General features: G+C 42.5%; 1 protein-coding gene and 1 long non-coding RNA gene across 2 annotated transcripts in view; one reads left to right on the forward strand and one right to left on the reverse strand.

Moving 5' to 3' along the window:
• Nucleotides 1–19,846, reverse strand: part of EBF2 (EBF transcription factor 2) — a 190,235-nt gene that overhangs the window by 94,876 nt on the left and 75,513 nt on the right. The gene's annotated exons all lie outside the window — the stretch shown is intronic.
• Nucleotides 13,773–18,547, forward strand: LOC143677169 (uncharacterized). Its single transcript, XR_013172421.1, has 3 exons — nt 13,773–14,150; nt 16,853–16,991; nt 18,454–18,547. It is a non-coding gene; the product is annotated as an uncharacterized LOC143677169 (long non-coding RNA).

The following is a 19,846-nucleotide window of genomic DNA, read 5'->3' on the forward strand; positions in this document are numbered from 1 at the left end:
AATGGTGGCTCAGTGGCAGAATTCTCATCTGCTGTGCCAGAGACCTGGGATCAATTCCCAGAGCCTGACCATGCCCAAAAAAAAAAAAAAAAACCCCACTTTGCATGGACACATGGGGTGGCACTAGGTACTGGAACAGAGTGGACTTGTGGAGTCACCACTTTGCAGACACCCTGGATGCTCACTTGGGTGTGTGCAGCCCACGCAGTGTGATTCTGCAAAGGGTTCTACATTCAGTTCTGTGAATGTGCACACACTTTAATCTCAGGAAATGTCAAAGGCTTCTTCTGAAGCATATCTTCACTTTATATACATACATATTAGATTCCATTCATGTTTGTTGGGTTAATAAATTCATCAATATATTGATTTATTGCAGCAGTCCCTCTCCAACTGGATTTGGGCAGCAGGTCTAACATAATAAAAGGATTTGAAAACTATCTCCTCCCTTTGCTTTCTTTCATGTGTTCTCATAGCTCCCCCCAACCGCTATTCTGTACTTTTCATCCCCTTCCAGGATTGAGCTCTCTGTTACCTGGAAATTCCTAGATCCTTAAATAGTCTGAAAAGTGGGATGAAGAAGGCACAGTCTAGTCCATTTAAATTTGGTTCAATTTTTTAGAGGAAGTGGCAAATTCCTCTACTGACGGAAAAGGAAGCTTTTGGGCAGGGGTGTCCTGGAAACACAGTGTTTTCCTTTTCGCTTTGCTATGAGCAGCATTCCTCTGGTACTTGGGTATTTTCAAAGCATTTTACAGTCATGAGTAAACTGAGGCAACCTCCCAAGGGGGTTATTCTCCTTTTAGGGAAGCTCTGTGGAGATTAACTCCTAAGGTGGCTGCCAAGATACATACATGGCAAAGTGGCTCCTGACATGGACACGGAAAGGTTTTTCTAACTTGTCCTAGGCTCAAGTTGGAGATTCTACACATATTTCCTTTCCTTAATAATTAAGTGTGGAGTCTGGGACAGCCGAGGCCCAAGAGAAGTCATAGGGAAACTGAAATGCCCCCTTCATCCCTGCCCACGCTATCCACTTCCCAGTCTAGGGGGGCTGCTTCCCCTTCACACCACAGAATTCAGTGACTATTCTATAAGCTCTTCAACTGCTCACCAGTCACTTGGCATGTTCTTGCGTGGTGTGGGTTGTAGGACATTTTGTAACTCTGCATGTGCGCTGATCTACCTCAGCGAAATGGTAACTTCCTTGAACACAAGATTTTTCTGCATGAAACTTGTCTGAAAACGAATGTCCATTTTCTTGAGGAACTTTTCAGAGTTCTTTTTGCTCAGGCCTGAGCACACTGTCTCAACTTTTTAATGTCTGAATCGGCCAAATAGTCAAGTATTTATTTCTTCTCTGTAATAAAATTGTTAGATTTAAAAAGACTTTAGAGACAGAGAAACATCTCATTTGAAACTGAGTTTCTAAATCTTATTTGACGTTTCCTATGCCCTTTCCATACCATCCCGTTAGCACAGAACCTTGCACATGATTGGCCTTCAAAGTGTATATATATGATGCATTCATTAATTCTTCCCGATATAATTCCAACTGGAACACTGAAACATGATGAAAAGGGTTCTATTTTGATGTGAAATGTTCTTCTTCTCCTTCCTATTCCTGGTTAGCATTAATATAGAGCAGAATAGGATACTAGAAAATCTCCATGGTTGCCCTCATACCTTAGGGGACCACAAATGTCCAGAATTCACTTTTAGCCAGAGGAAGAAGACCAAGGGCTTCTTGGCCATGCCCTCAAGCAGGCTCTTTTTTCTCCCTGTGGAAAAAGTCTGGCTGAACAAAACAGCTTTAAAAAGAGGAAATGTCCATAAAAACTTCATCTCCTTATCATTTTTTATTTCAGTTATGCTAAGCACGTGTTATTTGCTCAGCTCATACTGGGTACTCTACGGAGATAAGGGGAAAGCACGAAGCGGTTTCAGCTCACAAAGGAGTTACAATCTTGAGAAAAAGACATAAATGATAGAGAGCTATAAGGAAATATATGACCTAAAGTTTATAAACAGCTTTATAACGCAGCATTCAGCTGAAGTGATCTTTCTCATCTCTAAACTCGTAGGTATCTACCACCTACATTGCTCATTAGACCTTCACTATATTGCCTGGTATGGCTAGTTCGTTCCTCATGGGTGTCAGTCGTTTCTCCCCTGATAAGAAAGAGAAGATTTTTGTAGGCTGAGGTCAAAGTGTATTTTGAATTCCCCTTAGTATCTACAACAGGGCTTTGTACATGGCTGGCCTTCAAAAAATATATGGGGACTCAATTTTATCCAGCTAAAGAGTCAAGATATCAGAGGTATTCTGATATGCAGCCTTTGTTTGATAAGACAGGCAGAATCCCTGTGTCCAGGCCTACTTTTAAAAATGTTATTTACCCTTTAGGCTTCAGTTTTTTCAAATGTAAAAAAAAAAAAAGAAAAAAAAAGTGCTGGGTAGATGCGAAAGCCAAAGGCAGACACCCATCCTTATTCCATGTGTCAATCCTTCAAGCGTGTGAGGACTGTCATGGGGCCCCGTCCCCCCCCCCCCCCACTCCAGACCCCTCTGCTCCAGGCTTTCCTAAGCCCTCTGAACTTCATGACAGCTCCTGTGACCTGGTTTCAGGTTCTGCACACTTCCAGCTACTCTCCTTTGACGTAGGCCCGGTTTGTCAATATTCTTCTGTGGTAGCCCCAAAACCGAACCCAGAATCTCTGTTTTATTTCACATGAGTTTAGGTTAGGCTATGTCGTCCCATTCTATATTTATGTGGTGGTTCTGATGAGGGAATTTCTAACATTTCTTCCCCTCAACAATCCTACGGGTTGCTGACTTTAGAAGAGTCTGGGCTAAGGCGACTCAGACACAGATGCCACAGTCCTCGGTATTTTCCCCGCATTTTCTTCTCTGGCTCTGGGCCTAAATGAATCTTGTACTACCTGGTAGACAAACAAAATGAGCCTGCCTGGGTTCATCCAATGCTGAGGGTCTTTTGTCCTGAATAACAGGACATGGTTTATATAGAACCAACTATTTATTTCCTCCCTTTCTTTATCTGTCTTTCAGCTTGAGCTGTGTCTGGTTTCAGTGGTACAGTGAGAGCCTGTGGAGCTGGTTTCTGAAAATGCAATCCTCTGAGGGCCCCTGAATAATGAGTCTGTAACTGGGATTATGGGGAAAAAATGTAGAGTTGGAGGAAGGCTGGTTCTGATTCCAGCTCTGTTAAATTTTTAATGCTGTTGAAGGGTAGCTAAGTTGATTGGGGGAAAGGGAATTTATATTCCTGGTGCTATATAAGGATTCGGGACTCCTAAACCTACTATGATGGTCTTTCTTTCATTCCAAAGGTGGGAGAGTCTTCTAATATTAATAAAGAATCCTGTAGTGTGGTTGCAGAATGAGCAAGAGGTTGGAACTGGAAGGGCTGGCCCATGTCTGCTGGCAGCAGAGCAGTCTGCCACTCAGTGGTTTGACTGGAGAAGCACCAGGAAGCTCTTGAAGGAAAAAAACATCTCTCCCACTGTCTGACCTGACAAAGGAAATGCTACCATTAATCTCAATTAATCATTTTTGATAAGAGGTTCTTTGACTTCCAGAATCTCCCATTAAAATCCATCCACCTAGGAAATCCACATCCTTAAACCTTTATCAGCAAATGCTGTATTTGGCATGATGCAATAGTTAACTGAAACCAAAATCCCTTTGGGGGTGACATACAGAGATACAAGGAATGTGCAAACAGGATAGGACAAGCAAAAGGAGGGTGTGTATGAAAGAGACCAGCATATATACACCCTGTGATCAGGACCTGTCCTTTATCCATAACTGTATCGCCAACACTAGGACGGTATCCAGTACCATATATAAATACGCTTGCGGAGGGAGAAGCGACGGAAAAGGAAATGGAAAAGCACAAAAGATTTCCCAACAGTCAGCTGAGATGGTGAGTGAGGGGCAATTGCCACCAGTGGGAAAGATTTATTCTTCTAAGTTCTACAGAGGAGGCATCATTCTCACCCTCCTCTGCCCTCTGTGCACCTCATCTCCAATACCCAAACCAGCTCCTTTTCTAAAACCATCCCCGGGAGTGATACCATTCCCAGTGTCTACACTGGCAATCAAGGCAGAAATCTAGAAAACATCCCAAACTTCTCCTTCTGCCTCACTGTAACATCCAACCAAATCCTGGTGATTCTGGCTAGGAATATCTTTCACGTTTGTCCCCTACTTTCTATGCCCACAGCTACTGCTTTCCTTAGGCTTCATCACTTCTTACCTGAACTACTGCCAATGGTTCCCTAGTAGTTTGTCCTGCCTCCTGGCTCTCTTCCCCATCCCCAGTCCATGCCCCACACTACAGCTCTAGCCAAAGAAATCAGGTTGAAATATGTTGGAAGATATGGGATCAGGTTGGAATACTTTGAAACCTTTAATTCTTGCCCACCAACCACAAACACCACCACATTCAGACCAAAGTCTTCATTACTTTGCTTGATCTAAGAATCCCCTGATGGGCAGGCCACCTGGCTCAGCAGGTAAGAGTGCTTGCCTGCCATGCCTGAGGACCTGGGTTCGATTCCCAGTGCCTGCCCATGTAAAAAAAAAAAGAATCCCCTGATAATCTGGCACTTACCTTACTCTTCAGCCTCAGGCCTCTGCACACCCCCATGTAAGCCCTATTGATTGAAAGCTTTACATGTGTCATACTCCCATTCTCTTTTGCACATCTTGTTCCTTCTACCTGGGATGCTGTCCCCTTTTCCCTTTTCTGGGTAAACCCTCTTCATTTTTCAACACCCAGTTTTGGCATCTTCCCCTTTGGGAAACTATCCATGATTCTACTTTTCCCGATGGCTGAGTTAGATGTCCTTCCTATAAATTTGGTTCAGACCTCTGATATAAACTTATATACTCTCGTCATTTTTGGTTTCCTCATCTGTTTCTCCAGCTGAACTGGAGAGCAGGGACTGTGCATATTCAATTTTATTCTTAGAGCAGACTGTCAGGTATATGGAAGACATGCAATAAATGTTTCTTAAAGGTATGAGTGATGCCAGAAAGTCTTGCCAAAGGGCCTACTTGGCCAAGCGATTCAATCATTCCTTTGTTTGTTCATTAATTCACAAAGTCATTCTCCAGGTCCCTTCTGCTTTAGACTTAGGATCTGAGCCGAGGCTAATCTTAAGGGAACTGGCTTACTTAGTGACTCAGTTTCTCCTTGGCCTGTGATAAAATAAAAAACGACAATGTACAGTCACTGCTCCCCTGCCATACAAGCTTGCCCCAGGTCCTGCGGATGAGGGAAAACTCTCATCTGTTATTTTGCTGAAGAGCAGGCAGTGTTATTCACTGTGGGAGAACTGACCAACTCTGAAACATTGAGCAAGCAAACTCACAGAGCAGCTTAGAAGATGATTGGATGAGAAAGTTCTTTTCCAGAAACTCCTGTCATCCAGAGGAAGCAAACCAGCTCATTTCTTCATCTTCCCCAGTTACAAAGCCTTGTGAGGGATGGGTCCAGAGTCCCACTGTAATTATACCCTGTTTGACTAGGAAATAGAGTTCCTGATCACATTGCTAAATCTCAAACTGACGCGACATTTATAACTACATTAAAAAGGAAATGCTCTTTGCTGTATGCTTTCGCTAGAGATAATTGTACAGTGATAGCACTGTTGAGGGGCCTGAGGCCCTTCCCAAAATGACAGAACACAACCATGACTCATAAAGGAAAGGAAATACTAGGTCCCTCCTTGAGCCCCTGATCACAAGGGAAATAAACAGAGCCTTAACTGAAAGATGAATATATCTCACAGAACTCCCGGGTTTTGGAACTCTGGGAGCTCCAGAGTCTAATCCTACCTTGGCGGCTGACTGCCTCAGCTTTTCTTTATATCTGCAAAATCAGGCTCGTAAGGTTGTACATTTAAGTTTAATCTAAACTCCAACCATGGTTGCAAGCCACTGGGTGTTAGGGGGTTACAGTAAGCGATCCAGGAATCTAAACACACCCCAGAAAACCATGGGCTGAATAACTAAGTCTTACACAAATACAGAGTTCCACTTTTCAAATGTTTGCATTCCTCTTCGTCATCATCATCATCATTACCATTTATTGTTTTTCACATATCAAGCAACATTCTAAACACTGTCTACATATTAATTAATTCATTTAATCCTCACAGTCACCCAATGAGATACATTACCATTATTGTTCCTATTTACAGATGAGAAAATGGAGGTACAGAGAGGTTGAATAATTTGCCCACAGTCACACAGCTAGAAATAGTGGAACTATGAATCAAACCATGCAATCTGCCCAAGCATAGTTTCTAACTGCTACGTCATGTGCTGCCTCCATTTCTCAACTAACAGTTATTAAAAACACAGTAGGGGGCTGGTTATTTAATATTTTGTATATTTATCACTGGTCTTCATATGGTTTAGAACCACCAGTAGGGCTAAATAAAGAAGTCCCAGGGGGCAGTCCCTAACAAAATATCCTTCCTTCTAACACCTTCAAGTTGACTATCAGAGATCCCTTCAATTGGCCTCCTGCAAGAGGTCCTCTAAAAATGCAAGCAACCCTGAGAAAGGTCATTTAAGTAGTACCCACTACTATAGTATAAGTGAGGTTTCTCGGTCATTTCTTCATTATCAGAAAAAGGGGAGGGAGGGTTGGCCTTAGAAGGATATAATTGAAAGTGAAGGAAAAAGGGGAAGAAGGAGGTAGCCCTGAAAAAGGTGTAAAGTAGCCACATTTGGAGGCAGTCAGCAGTCAAAAATAAAATTGGCTTATTTCACAGTTTTGCCTAGAGCTGGCCTGGGGGCACTCATCAATACCACACAAGATTGACATTTTTGGTGACTTGTTTTAAAATTAGTTAAGGGCTAAATCATTATTTCTAGAAATATCAACTTCATCACCTTTTAAAATAAAAATTGTATCAATGAACAACAGGCCAAGCTGACCTGGGGTTTTATTTGAGGCTTAGTCTAGAAACATATTAATCAACATCATCAGAAGACTAACTTCAAAAGAGGGGTCCCCTTAATAAAGAGCATCTGAAGCACACTGCACTGCTAAGCTGGTTGTTTTCCCCTTATATCACGGACATGCCCATAGGTTCCATCACTTTTTTTTTTTTTTTTTAACATGGACAGGAACTGGGAATCGAACCTGGGTCCTCTGGCATGGCAGGAAAGCATTCTTGCCTGCTGAGCCACTGTGGCCTGCCCTAGGTTCCATCACTTTTGCAAAGACCATCCTTCCTTCCCACTCATGCAATGGCCTCTCATATGCATATTTTTCCAAAACAAGATTGCTACCACAACCAATGCCCACCCCATGTCAGATTTTCACACTTTTATTAAAAAGAAAAATAGAAACACACTGTAAAACTGATTCCGTTTTTCAAGAATAATTATCAAATGTAGCTGGGGAATCAAAAAGTTGCACTGATTATGAATTAAAGTCTGAGGCCTTCTGTTTTAGGTGGGGTTTTTTTTGTTGTTTTTTTTTAATTACATGAGCAGGCACCGGGAATCGAACCCAGGTCTCCAGCATGGCAGGCGAGGATTCTGTCACTGAGCCACCATTACTCTGTTTCAGGTATTTTAATCATGCTCCTGGTAATTTGTCTCTACCCCTCGTGCAGGATTTTTACAGTCTTAAAAGCCTATGAAAGGCCAGTAAGCTCTGGTGGGTTTTGCATTGGCAACAGGGGTCCTCAGCTTCCAAAAGCTTCTGTATTCCTGAAAGTTCCTGGTTGTCAGGCAAGTAGTTGGGCCACCATTAGCCATTTCCCCGGACATCTTATCTGGGTGGGTCCAAGAGAGCCAGAGGAAATCATCAGTGACACCTTACCCATTGCTGCCACTTGAGCATCGACCCTTTGGTTTACTGGAGCCAAAAGAAAAACAAAAAGATTGGGTCTCTTTTTAGGGAGGAATGGGTTAAAGTGCCATTGACCTGGGAGTCAAAGATGTCACCTTAATTGTTCATAATTTGCCTCAGGCATAAAACCACAGCTTAGGGTTTGGGCAACCTTCAGGCAATCTTTTAATGCCTTGGCCTCCAAATTGTACCTGAAATGTATAATTCACCGGCTGCTGAAACTGTTTACAAATGAGACCAGTCCGCTACAATTTTAATACAAGTTGATAAGAAGAAACCAGGATAAAATAAGTGCAACTCAAAATGAAATGAAATTCCCTTTTAAAAAAAAAAAAAAAAAAGTTTTTATTTCCCTGAGCTGACAGCCCAGCCCAGTACAAAGTAGCATTTATAGATTTTTCAAGGAGGGAAAAAAATTCTCTGAGCATGCTGTATGGCTTTCTCCCCAGATGCAAATCAAAAAAATAGGTGCTGCTTCTCTAATCCATCTGATTTGGAAATTATTTGGCATTTTTGTAAATTAATTTTTCCAGGCAATTAAATTAGCCAATAATTTGATATCACCATCTTATTTCATTATAGAGAACACATGCTGAAATGACACACAACCTCATTTTCATTTATTATTTTAGCAAATTTAGTACTCATAAAAAGGTGTTGGATTGACAGTGCCAAGGACTAGAATCTTTCCTGCTGGCTGGGAGGGAGCCTGAGGAGTGGTTACGTGAGCTGGACCCCAGGCTCGTCCAGGCAGGGATTGCCAGCTGCGAGAGCAAAATCAAGTCCCACATCACACAATCCTTTATTCTTTGCTCCAGAATCCTGGTTGGCCCGTCCAATTGAACATGATAAATGGCATCCCTACTGGATAGAATCCACCCCCTCACTTCCCGATGGCCACCTGGTATTTCTATGACGACTCCGTCCAAAAATTGTTAAATGCTTTCCAAGCCATCCAATTCAGTTCTCCAACCTAGACAAAGAAGGATCTCTGCAAACCTGGAAATTCACTTGAAGGGAGAGAGAGCCTATACCCTTTGCTAGAGCAGAGGTGGCTGAGTTTTTACTTCTCTGCAGCTTCCAAGGGTGAATCGTTATATTACACCGAGGAGAAAAAATAACGAAGCTGAAGAATCCTTTTGGTTCTATATATTCCTGTGAAGAAATACAAGTACCACCTGTTTCCCCATTTTATAGATGGGTAAGCTAAGGCACATAAAGGAGATGCAATGCCTTCAAGCATGCTCTTGAAGAAAAAAAGGCAAGGTCAAGATTTACTATGAAAAACTCATCAGAAATGATACGATTGTTTAATCATTTTAATAATTTTAATATGAACACTTTGAAGAGTGAAGGGGGCCTCTGTTAATAATTGTACCAGGACAACAGGACAGTATCCAGGACTGTCCGGGGCAAACCGGGAGTTGTGCTCACCCTGAATAAGGGAAAATTTGCAAACTAGCTGGGCAGTGTTAGGTGAGGGACTATCGCAAATCATTTCAATGTTTTGGCTCTTCCCCAGTCCACCATTCCCTTCTGTAAACTTTGCTAATCGGCCCACATCCCCCAGGCCTCTAATATCCTATCCACCTTCTCTTCATCTATGCAAATTCTATACTTTCTTTAAAACCCAAATGAATGTCCATCTTTCCCATGTATCTATTACTGCCTAGTCCGACTCACTTTATTCTTTCCCTCTCTGAATTTCTTTAGTGTTCATTGTATATACCAAATAAGATAACTCTGAATTGTGGAATACTTTGACTATTTTTCCTACTTGTTCTCTTAAATGTGAGGTTCTTTTCCCAATTAGGATTTAAGCTCCCAGAAGCCTTAAATCTGTCTTGAACTTCTCTTGCATCCTCTATGAGACAACCCCGCACTTTATATGAATTTTAGAACTAATGAAAAAAGCTTCACAGAAACACTAGTCCTCTTAGAGATCGCGAATCTGAGGCCTAGAAAGCAAGGCTTTCCCTAGACCCCCAGCCCTAACACAGCCTGAGGTAGAGTCCCCGCTGCTCTGTGCTTCCATGTGCATCTCATTACTCAGCACACGCGTGTATTTCCACACATGCTGGACTACAGTGGTTTGTCTACTTACCTGCCCATCAGGTAAGACTTTCCCATTTTGGAAAGTCCATGAGGACAGGAACTCTGTTGGATTGATTATGATATATCCTCCATGGTTGACACAGAATAGACACTCAGCAAATGGCGGTTGCATGAATGATTGAAGAAGTAAATAAAAAGTAGTTTTCCTTAAAAGAATAATATAGGCACTTCCTGGATTTAATTGCATTTCTAAGATTCAGTCAGCAGAAAACCCAGAAAACTTCTCCCTGCACAGGTCAACGGAAGCAGAACAGGATGGCTGATTCCTGGTTTCTTCTTGCCTCCCAGACAAGCTGGTGAAACCTATTTCTACCAACCTCCCAGCCACGAGTCATGGAGAGGGAAAAAGCACTGAATTCAATGTTAGGAAAAAAGATGTGGGGTCTGACTCTTCACTAAATCTTTGTCCCCATCAGCAAAGTCACTTTCCTGTTAGCTTCAGAACAGGAGGGGGTTGGCTCACAGGGCTATGAAGGTCACTTCCAGCCCCACTACCCACTGTCCCCAAGGCTCATACCCTGGACACCCCTCCAGGTGGACGCTGATTCCTGGGCTGGCCGACACACTCAGCTCGATGGCTTCTATTCTCCACAGCCATGGGTTGACAGCTTAGTGGTGAATGCCTCTGACTCCCCCTTCAGCTGCTTCCCAGTGGGAACATGAGCCTCAAATTAGGTTGCATATTAAACAGATGGGATGCACATTTGAGACCTCTTAAGGGTTAGGGTTTTTCCTTTTTTTTTCCTCTCTTTTTTTAATAGGCTGCTGTCAAGGTGTGTTAGTATCTCTTTATTTAAACAAGCTTCTTGGTCTTGGTACACAGAGCTGCTTCTCAAAAAAAAAAAAAAAACTGTGTAGAATAAATAATCTACCATGCTAGCAAAATAATTATAAGAACATATGTTAGCTCGAACTAGCTATATTCTAGTCATATTAAGGGTATGTGTGGGAGAGAGAAAGATGGCAGGAGCATCTCAAAATAGTTCAGGCGAAGGAAAGTTGCTACCAGGCAATGCGGGAGCCCAAACTGCTTTCCTGGAGACTCCACACCAGCATCCTTAGCATCCCAGAGAGTTGTGTTTGGGGGTTTCCTGCTGTTAAATGTGACCACCTGGGTCTGGAGTTCCACCGGGCAGCTTGCTGCTCAGCTACCTCGTCTCAGTGTGCAGGCCACAGGGGAGAAGCATCCTTCCTGCTTGACAGTCTGTCTCTACCAGGTGCAGAGATAACCCTGGACCAGGCAGCAAGATCCCCAAAAGACAAAGGCACAGATCTGTGTTTGCACCAACGTCTCACACAATGAAGCATTAAGGGGAATTAAATTCATATACATTCCAATGGCCTTCAGAAAAGGGATTCGATATATAAGAAAAAAAAAAAAGGGTCGTGTTGTTTCCCCAGCCCTTTCTGCCCCCACTTTTCTGGATTCTCCACATCGTTCAAGGCCTTCTCAAATCTCACTTCTCAGAGAAGCCCGGAATGAGAAGCGCCCCCCACCCCCCGTCCCAGCCCTGGAGAACTCCTACTCCCCCTGGAGCCCTCCCCTCCATGTCCCTTCCCACAGGAAGCCCGCCCCGCTCCCTACCTCAATTTGGGTCCCCTGGTTATTTGCTGCCATAACACCCTGCAGTTCTGGATGCTACTAATACTCATTACACTTTTAATTATACAGTGTCTGTCTTCCCGGACTGGATCGCTGCCTCCGCGAAGGTAGGAGCTGTGCCTAATTTGCTCACCACGGTGACTGCAGCGCTGGCTGTGGGAACTGAGGTCTCCAACACCGCGAACGCAGGCGCAGCGCGCCCGCCTGTGATACATCTGTAAACAAGGCGGCGCGGGGCCCACCGGAGCCGAGACTCGATACCGGGAAACCAGAGGGGTCTCTGCCGTCCCCGACAAAAGGCAGGACTGCTACAGCCTGCAGAAGCGAGGAGCCCCGCAGCAGAGAGCGCGGCGGCTCCACTGGGAGCCCCAAGCGGTAGCCAGGCTTCCCTGGCAGGCATCTGGAGCCACTTTGAGGTCTTGAGCAGAGGGCAAAGTTTGTGCTCTAGGAAGCTAACTCAGAGGCAGAGGGCCCTGGATTCAGGAAAACAGCTATGAGGCCACTATATTTAACCACAGTGAGAGATAAGGAAACTCAATTATGGTGGAGGCTTTGGGATGCAGGGGAGAGAGTTCCAGAGACCTTTGGTAGGTAGGATTATAAATTCGTGAGTCTGTAAGCATTTGAGAGCCCTGAAAGATTAGGTATGTAACAGAGATTCAATAAATACTTGGCCATTTGTGAAATATATATACGCTCATGTCCAGGAGCATGTAAAATTGAAAATAGGTCTTTAAAAATAATTTAAAGCATTATGTTATCATTTTCTATATTGTCATATTATCAATTAACGCTTTTAAAAGGAGAAGAAATAAAAGAATATGAAAGCAGGAAGAAGGAGAGAGCTTGGGAGAATCACTTGCTTATCTTCTCGGTATCTTCACCCAGAGACCACTTTTGCAGGGGATTCCACCCTTGCTATGTTTGCATCTAGATTGGTGCCCTTTAAAAGCTACCATTCTGGTTACATCATTAGTTATTGTTAACCCTGTTTGGAAAATGAGAAGTCTACATTGAAGGATGGTAAAGTGACTTTGTCCAGACTCTCACCTTTCCACGCCCCCACGTGCCTGGTGGTCGCCACTTCCACTGCCTTCTGTGTTTGGTGATTATAGTTAATATTTTGAGATATGAATGTGCTTTTTCTCCTCCCCTTATAAGCATGGCAGTGACAGAGCAGGATGTGCAGTTCTGCAGATGGATGAGAGAGGGGACCATTACCTCTGGCCCTGGCACACCAGATAAACTAAAAAGGCAGGGGTGCAGCCCTACAGCGGCCGGTGGTGCTGCCAGGGCAGGCAAGGTTTAATGGTCATTTGCCTCCAATTCTTCGGCTTTAAATTCTAACATTTAAACAGTATTCTTTCCCAAGATGACATACGATCAGAACTGGATGTAATCCAGACTATTATGTCAGCGGCGTCTATGTAGAAAACATGAAGTTTGTGCTGGTCCCCAAGGAAGTACTGCTCATCATTAGGAGGAAACCAGGAAGTACAGATTGACATATTCCCCACTGCTGTGCATTTACCAATATCCATATTGATAGACTGGAAATATTTGGGGACAACCCCATTTATTGCATTATCTTACACTGCTTTTTAAAAATGATACAGCAGAGTCCAAAGAGCATATTTAAAAGGCACTCATACTTTTTGAAAGAAAGATGGCACTGGGATTTTATGTCAGGCTGCCTCCCTGCCTCATGACACCTCTATTCTCTGTAAAACTGCCATTTCATCTCCAAGACCCAATCCTTCTGTCCCACAGGTAATGACGATGGTGATGATGATACTTTGCATGCAGATAATATAGGATACTCCGCAAAATGCTTTCGTATATATTTTCTCACAAGTCTCACCAAACAAAATACATTGGGTAGTTATTGGTAATCCTGCTTGGAAAATGAGAAATCCACATTGAAGGATGGTGAAGTGGCTTTGTCTAGACTCTCACCTTTCCACTCCCCCACGTGCTGGGTCACCACCTCTTCCACCCCCTCCATCCCAACAGCACAAGGAACATGGATATTTGGCTGGGTTCCTCATATGATTTAACTACACTGGAGAATGAACAAGATACAGAGGAGACCAGAGTACAATTACGGAGGCCAAGTTCAGCCTTCTTATTTGTTACGCCAAATAAGACCGTGTTTAAACTCAGGATTGTACTGACATTCATGGACTGCCTGCAGCCAAGGAGAAGTCAAACCCAGCACTGCCAGATGGAGCTGGAGAAAGGGCGGCAGAAGCAAACTGTCAGGCTCCTCTCCACCGGCAAATAGAAAGGGTGGGATTGTAGAGATGGCCGGTGCTTCCTGCTGCATGCCTTCCCACGGGATCCCCAGATAACTAACCTGCACAGTGATGCAGGCTCTCCAGAGACATCTTGGCCATTTCTAACTAAGGAGGAGCTGATGGATACAGTCCCCAGCAGACCCCAAACCGCTGACACACACCTGGATTCAGCCTACCCAGCATCACAAAGGGCCTCCCAGCAGAAACAGGCCAGTCTGCCCAGAGCAGGAAAAGGTAAAAGTAAATAAACGTTGCCTTAATCTCTCCAGTAGATTGGAACAATCTGAACCAACCCGTAATTTCATCCAGACATGCAGGGAGCATAATTTTTAAAGCTTACTAAACCTAAATGCACCTCTACTCATTACGATTTCCTCTGCATTTTTTCTTCCTGCCCCCTTCCCCATCTGCACTTTATTCAATGAACACATCTGCATTCTTTCTCTTTCTTTTTTTGGCCAGAAATTCTATACAACCTTATCACTGACACCTCTCTGCAGTTTCAAATTCCAACTTTGTGCCAAATCCCCATTTCCTGCTGCTTAATTTCCATTCATTTACTCTTGTTTTTGCTTCTTCTGCCATTCGCAGCATGGACCAGCTCCAGCCCAGCTTCTTCTAATTTTTTAAGGAAGGCTCCCCATCGAGTGCTATTGGAATCTGAGCCTCCGCTCCATGCCAATGACTGGCCATTGTTTATTCTTCCTAACAACAGTTGCCAATAGTACTGCCTCTTTCCCTTTCTTTGTTTCACTCACTGAGTGTGTATACTAAGGCCCAAGAGAAACTTTCCCTACATATGGTGACCCATTAGGTCTAGTTTTATTTTGACTTCAGTAGAATCTGAAGTAACCTCTTTTCATTTCTTTTTCTAGGGGAAAAATAAGATAAAATAGATCTGGAAGCTTTGTTTATCCTGCTCCTGGTGGCATGGTCAGCCTTAGCTTCTGCTAAACTGCCATAAGGGCTGGCTCTGTGAAAATGTCATCAAGCTAGGCTTGGGAAAAGGACAGAGGGAAAGGGCCTAGGGGGAGGAGAAGCTGAGGCAGAACTTTATAGAGACACAGAGGGATGACTACTCAGTACTTCTTGGGCACAAGGATGTCTTTGGTTCATTAGAATGTTCTGCAAAGCAGGAGCAACGTAGGGCTGGAGTTCTGGTTTCCAGGGAGAAGAAGTCATGTTTCAAATATCTCTTCATAAGCAAATGAATTGTGGTATGGAAAGGTTAGCAACATTTGTCTTCTGACAGTGAGATTGGTTCTGTTGTTCTGAGAGATTTTGTTTTTCCTAAATCCAAAGCTCAGCTGCCAGTTCTACCCTTCACCACCATAGCCATTTTGCCATCGCTGAGAACTCTGCCCCAGACCCCACCCCCCAGCCTCTGTTTCCCTTCCTTTCCCTCTGGGATTCACTACCTAGAATTAAATCTCCAGATTCCATCTAAAACAAGGCAGACAAAATTGAAAAGCTAAAAAGACAGGAATGGAAATGCTCAGAGGCAAATATCATCAAGGTGTGAGAAAAAAACAATCAGTGCAAAGACTTAAGGAACACAAGCATTTCTGATGGTTTCGCCTTCCATTTGTCTCCACTGGAGACACTATGCTGTAGAGCATCTTCCCCGAAATCCAGCCACAGAGAGTTTCTTTGCTCCTCAGGCATTTGGCCTCCTGACACTAGATTCTCCTATGCTACGTCCCTTCTCTGAAACCGTGTTCAGAACATTCAGGAATGTTCCTCGGAACAACAGGAAATTTTGATCCCACAAAGTGTGAAATGTTCTCAAACACATTCTCCCTTTCCCCAGCTTGCCTAGCAACAACATTACATCTCAGGAGAGCAAGGGAAAAGCACCTCCTTACATGGTTTTATGGCACAGATGTGCAGTGTGCCTCAAAAACACTTTTTATTTATTTACTTTATTCACATTTTAAGAGCAAAGTCATTCTTCTAGTAGGGCAGAGTTGGGTTGTCCTCTTGACCCAAAGTGAACCAATAGTCTCTCTGTTAGTATGTCATACTTACATAATACCAAAAACCTGAAAGCATTTCTCAGATTTTTAAAAATTATGTGAGTTTGGTATGTGTGTGTGTGAAGGGATATAGTTCATTCATCTCAAGAGTAGAAATAAGAATTCGGGAATACAGCTCCATTCTGCAGGGAGAAACCAACAGCTCAGGCTTGTATCCAAAGGCAAGCCTCAGACAGAGTAAACACAAATGATCCAAATTCCAGCATTGGTCTTTCTTAATTTCAGGTGGGGCTACCCTTGAACCCATTCATTATCCTGAAGCAATGATCTTCAGGTATCTTAAATGAGGGGTGAGAAGAACTTCACCGGCAAAATAAAGAATATCAGCATCCACTCTTACATTTTCCTTCCATCCCTGGGGTCTCAAGGCATTACAAGCAAATTCAGCACTTGTTCAGTGGTGTAAGAGTACTCCATACCAAGTCTCAGCTGAGTTCCTAAGTGAAGGAAAGTCTATCATTAGACGGGCAGTTTATTTTTAAAGAAGTGGTTCCCTGTCTTAGGGCCAGCTGTGGCTCCCCTCGCAGAGGTCTGCACAGCTCCTAAAGCAAGCTTGTGAAGCAGGCAGAACTGCGTTTTGTTCCAGGAACATGAGGCAAAGCAAAACCACTGCCTTTGCAAACAAACTTCATGTACAAATGAATAAATAGATGGCCAGGATAAATATTCACCAGATCTCCTCAGTAAAATAAATAAATGTGGGATTAAAATTGTGGGGGTGTTGTCACATCAATAGTCAAGAAGACACCACTGGAAGGTTCCATTTACTGTATATTTTCTGTTTTACTGGGGGATACCTGCAGGCACTCCTCACATACTGCATGAAGTAGTGAAAGAAAAAATGGTCCAGTGAAAATAATGTGCATATTAAAAGCCTTTATTTTACCATTTCTTCTGCAGATCATCATCCAAAGGTCTCCCAAGAGATGGAATTGTTGGGCAGAGTCATTGGATTTCTCAGAATTCTTTCTACCAGTGAAGAATCACTGATAGATTCATCAGAATGCCAGAATCTAATATGTAATTAAGTCCCTTAAAGGTATCTTCCCCATTTCTTTCAATTCCCCAATTTTAGACTCTTACATCTATGCGTAAGGATAATGCTACTGGTATGTGGATGTGTGTGGATGTGTGTGTGTGTCCACATATGTATAGAAGTGTTAAGAACGTGTGTATATAACAATTTAAAGATTCAATTCATTATATGCTTGGAACATGATGGGAAAGAGGTACGTATATATATTTATTTATATATGTATAGTAAATTGCATTGCATATATATAAACTGGAAAAGAAAAAGATGCAGAAAATTACAATATGATAAAGAAAACCAGCATAAAATTAAACTTAAAAATGAGAGATGGGGTATATATGGAACAAGATTGGGTGATATTGTACATAGAGTTTCATTATATTATTCTCTCAACTTTTGTGTATGTTTGAAATTTTCCACAATAGAAAGTTTTCCAAAAAAAATTTAATTTAAGCTTTAAAAAATAGGATGTCAACTTCCCTGTTACAATTAAAATGAATTTTATAATTTGTTATTTATGGAATATTTCAAATAATCAACAACATGGAGAAGCCTCCTCATTTTTTAAATTATCTTTTTATAGATTACACCCTGTCTAAACTGTCCTTAGCAAACTGTCCTTTGCCCTAAACCAAAGGAATATACATTCCTTGGAGTAGTCAAATTTAAATAATAATGGCGAGGGACATGCATTCTGAAACCAAATGCAAATCATACTTGTTTTCTTCTCCACTCAAACACCATATGTGCCTTTATGTACTAACAGGAGGACAGCTCAAATCTTGATTCCGAATTATATCCAAGACCCATTTCCTTGAGAATTGTGAGCAATATGAGCACACTGTGTTGAGGGCGGTAGCTATTCGATGCATCTGCTTTCCCCTGGACCCCACTTGCAGGAAGACTGTCTTTGATAACAAGCTAGTCCCAGGGTATCAGGCCCCTCCAGAAGTAAGTATTGGCCCCAATGTAAATATGCTGGGTCCCAAGAGAGAGCAACCCCTTCGGATCAGTTTCCAACAATTATCCAGACATATCTGAATCTAGCCTCTGAACCTAGAGCCATCCGTCTATCATGGGTAACACCGCACACTTTCTTGGATCCACATAGCTTACCCAAAAGAAAAAAAAATCTTGCAAGTGTATGACATCAACATGTTTTCCTCCGCTAACAAGCTTCTCTATTCACCAGCAGCCAAAAATTTTAAGTGGCTCTTAAACAAAGACAGCCCAACGAAGAATAATGATGTCAAATCCAAGCCATAGTTCCGTGGTGTGAACACAAAACCTACAGGACCCAAGTTAAAAACGATTTACAGACAGATTGATCAGAGTCAGATGTAAAATGGTGTCTGTCTTACTGGAGACAAGCCAGTGACTATCAATCCAAATCCCCTACAACAAGTTATGTCATTAGTAAGAATCAATACATTATGGAGACAATTTTCTCTTTTGTCTCTTGGCCCAGGGAATTTTCTGAGTTGAGCTGCATCACTGGGTGGCGAGGGATGCGCCTTACAATGTGGCTGACAGGAACGACAACCGCGACTCCCTCACGTGGCTCTTCTGGAGGGGTGGGGGGAAATGTTTAAGGAATAAATCCAATTAGACACGGGGGTCTCAGAATAACAACCCCAAGGCCTGTGTTGGCAGGTTTATTTTGAAGTTGTCTAGCCCCTTTCTGTTGGTTTTTATCCCCTTTTGGGGTCATGACTTGTGGCTCTTGGGTTTCGAAGAAACACGGGTTAGACTCTAAGTTCTGCATCTCCCCTGGAAGGAATCACCTGATCATCTTGGCTTAGCCAAAACTTAGGAAAAATGACTCGCTAATAAAGACCAAGTTCCAGTCTTTGACCTCTCTTCTCTCATTTTTCTCTCCACTGACACCAGACAGCCCATTTACCTGCAAAGTCTTCCTGTATCTGCTTCCTTCTTTAATCCTGAGAGAATGGCCAGACAGTCTTAAATTTAAGGTAGTTCTCTAACATCTTTCTGAAGTACCAACATGTTAGCAGTACTTTTTCCATCATTAATGCTATTAAGGCTATTTTGCATCATAACCTTGATGCTGTCCTTTAAGGACCTTCCAAAGGCCTCTTGAGGGGTATGATAGAGAAGAGGAAAATTAAAGAAAATAAGTGTCTTGTTTTCTTACTGTCTAAGCTCTTCCTAAAGAAAAATTCCCTATCCACTCCCATGCGCGACTCAAACACAGGATATTTTTCCAGCTCACTGGTATTTCATAAACACTATTTGTTGTCATGTGGTTAAATTAAAACTGAGGATATCAAACATCAAACAGTATGTTAATGTCAAGTATGCTTGAATAAATAGTAAGAGTTCAACTGAATGGAATATGTGGATTGCTAGCTAATTAAGCAAGAAGCAGGTGTGAAAAAAATCTAATTTAGGCAATTTTTTATAATTAATAATGTTTACTTGTAGTACCCTTCTAATGGGGCTCTAGTTTAGCCTCTTGTGAATTGCTAGGAGTTTACTCCAGTATTTTAAATTTATAATTGAATGGAGAATTTTACGAGATATCAGGTTTCCTTGCAGATGATGAAGCGCCTGTAGAAGGTTCCTGACAGTACTTTGTATCAATAGGATCAATTAGCAAATCACCCCACCAATTAAAAGTTAAAACACACACACGTATACCCATATCTGAAAGTTCTCCTGCAACCTTCAGCAGGCGCAGAGACAGAAATGAGCTTGGACTGAATGAGAATACTGTATCAAAACCAATCATTGGACAAGGATGATAAAGGTTTTGGTGAGTATTTGCAAAGAGCAGTGACAAAGAACATTTTGTTACAATTAGAAACAGAAAATTAAAATCATATCTGAACTGCCCTGGC

Source organism: Tamandua tetradactyla, chromosome 3, assembly GCF_023851605.1.
Source record: "Tamandua tetradactyla isolate mTamTet1 chromosome 3, mTamTet1.pri, whole genome shotgun sequence".
Taxonomy (NCBI): domain Eukaryota; kingdom Metazoa; phylum Chordata; class Mammalia; order Pilosa; family Myrmecophagidae; genus Tamandua; species Tamandua tetradactyla.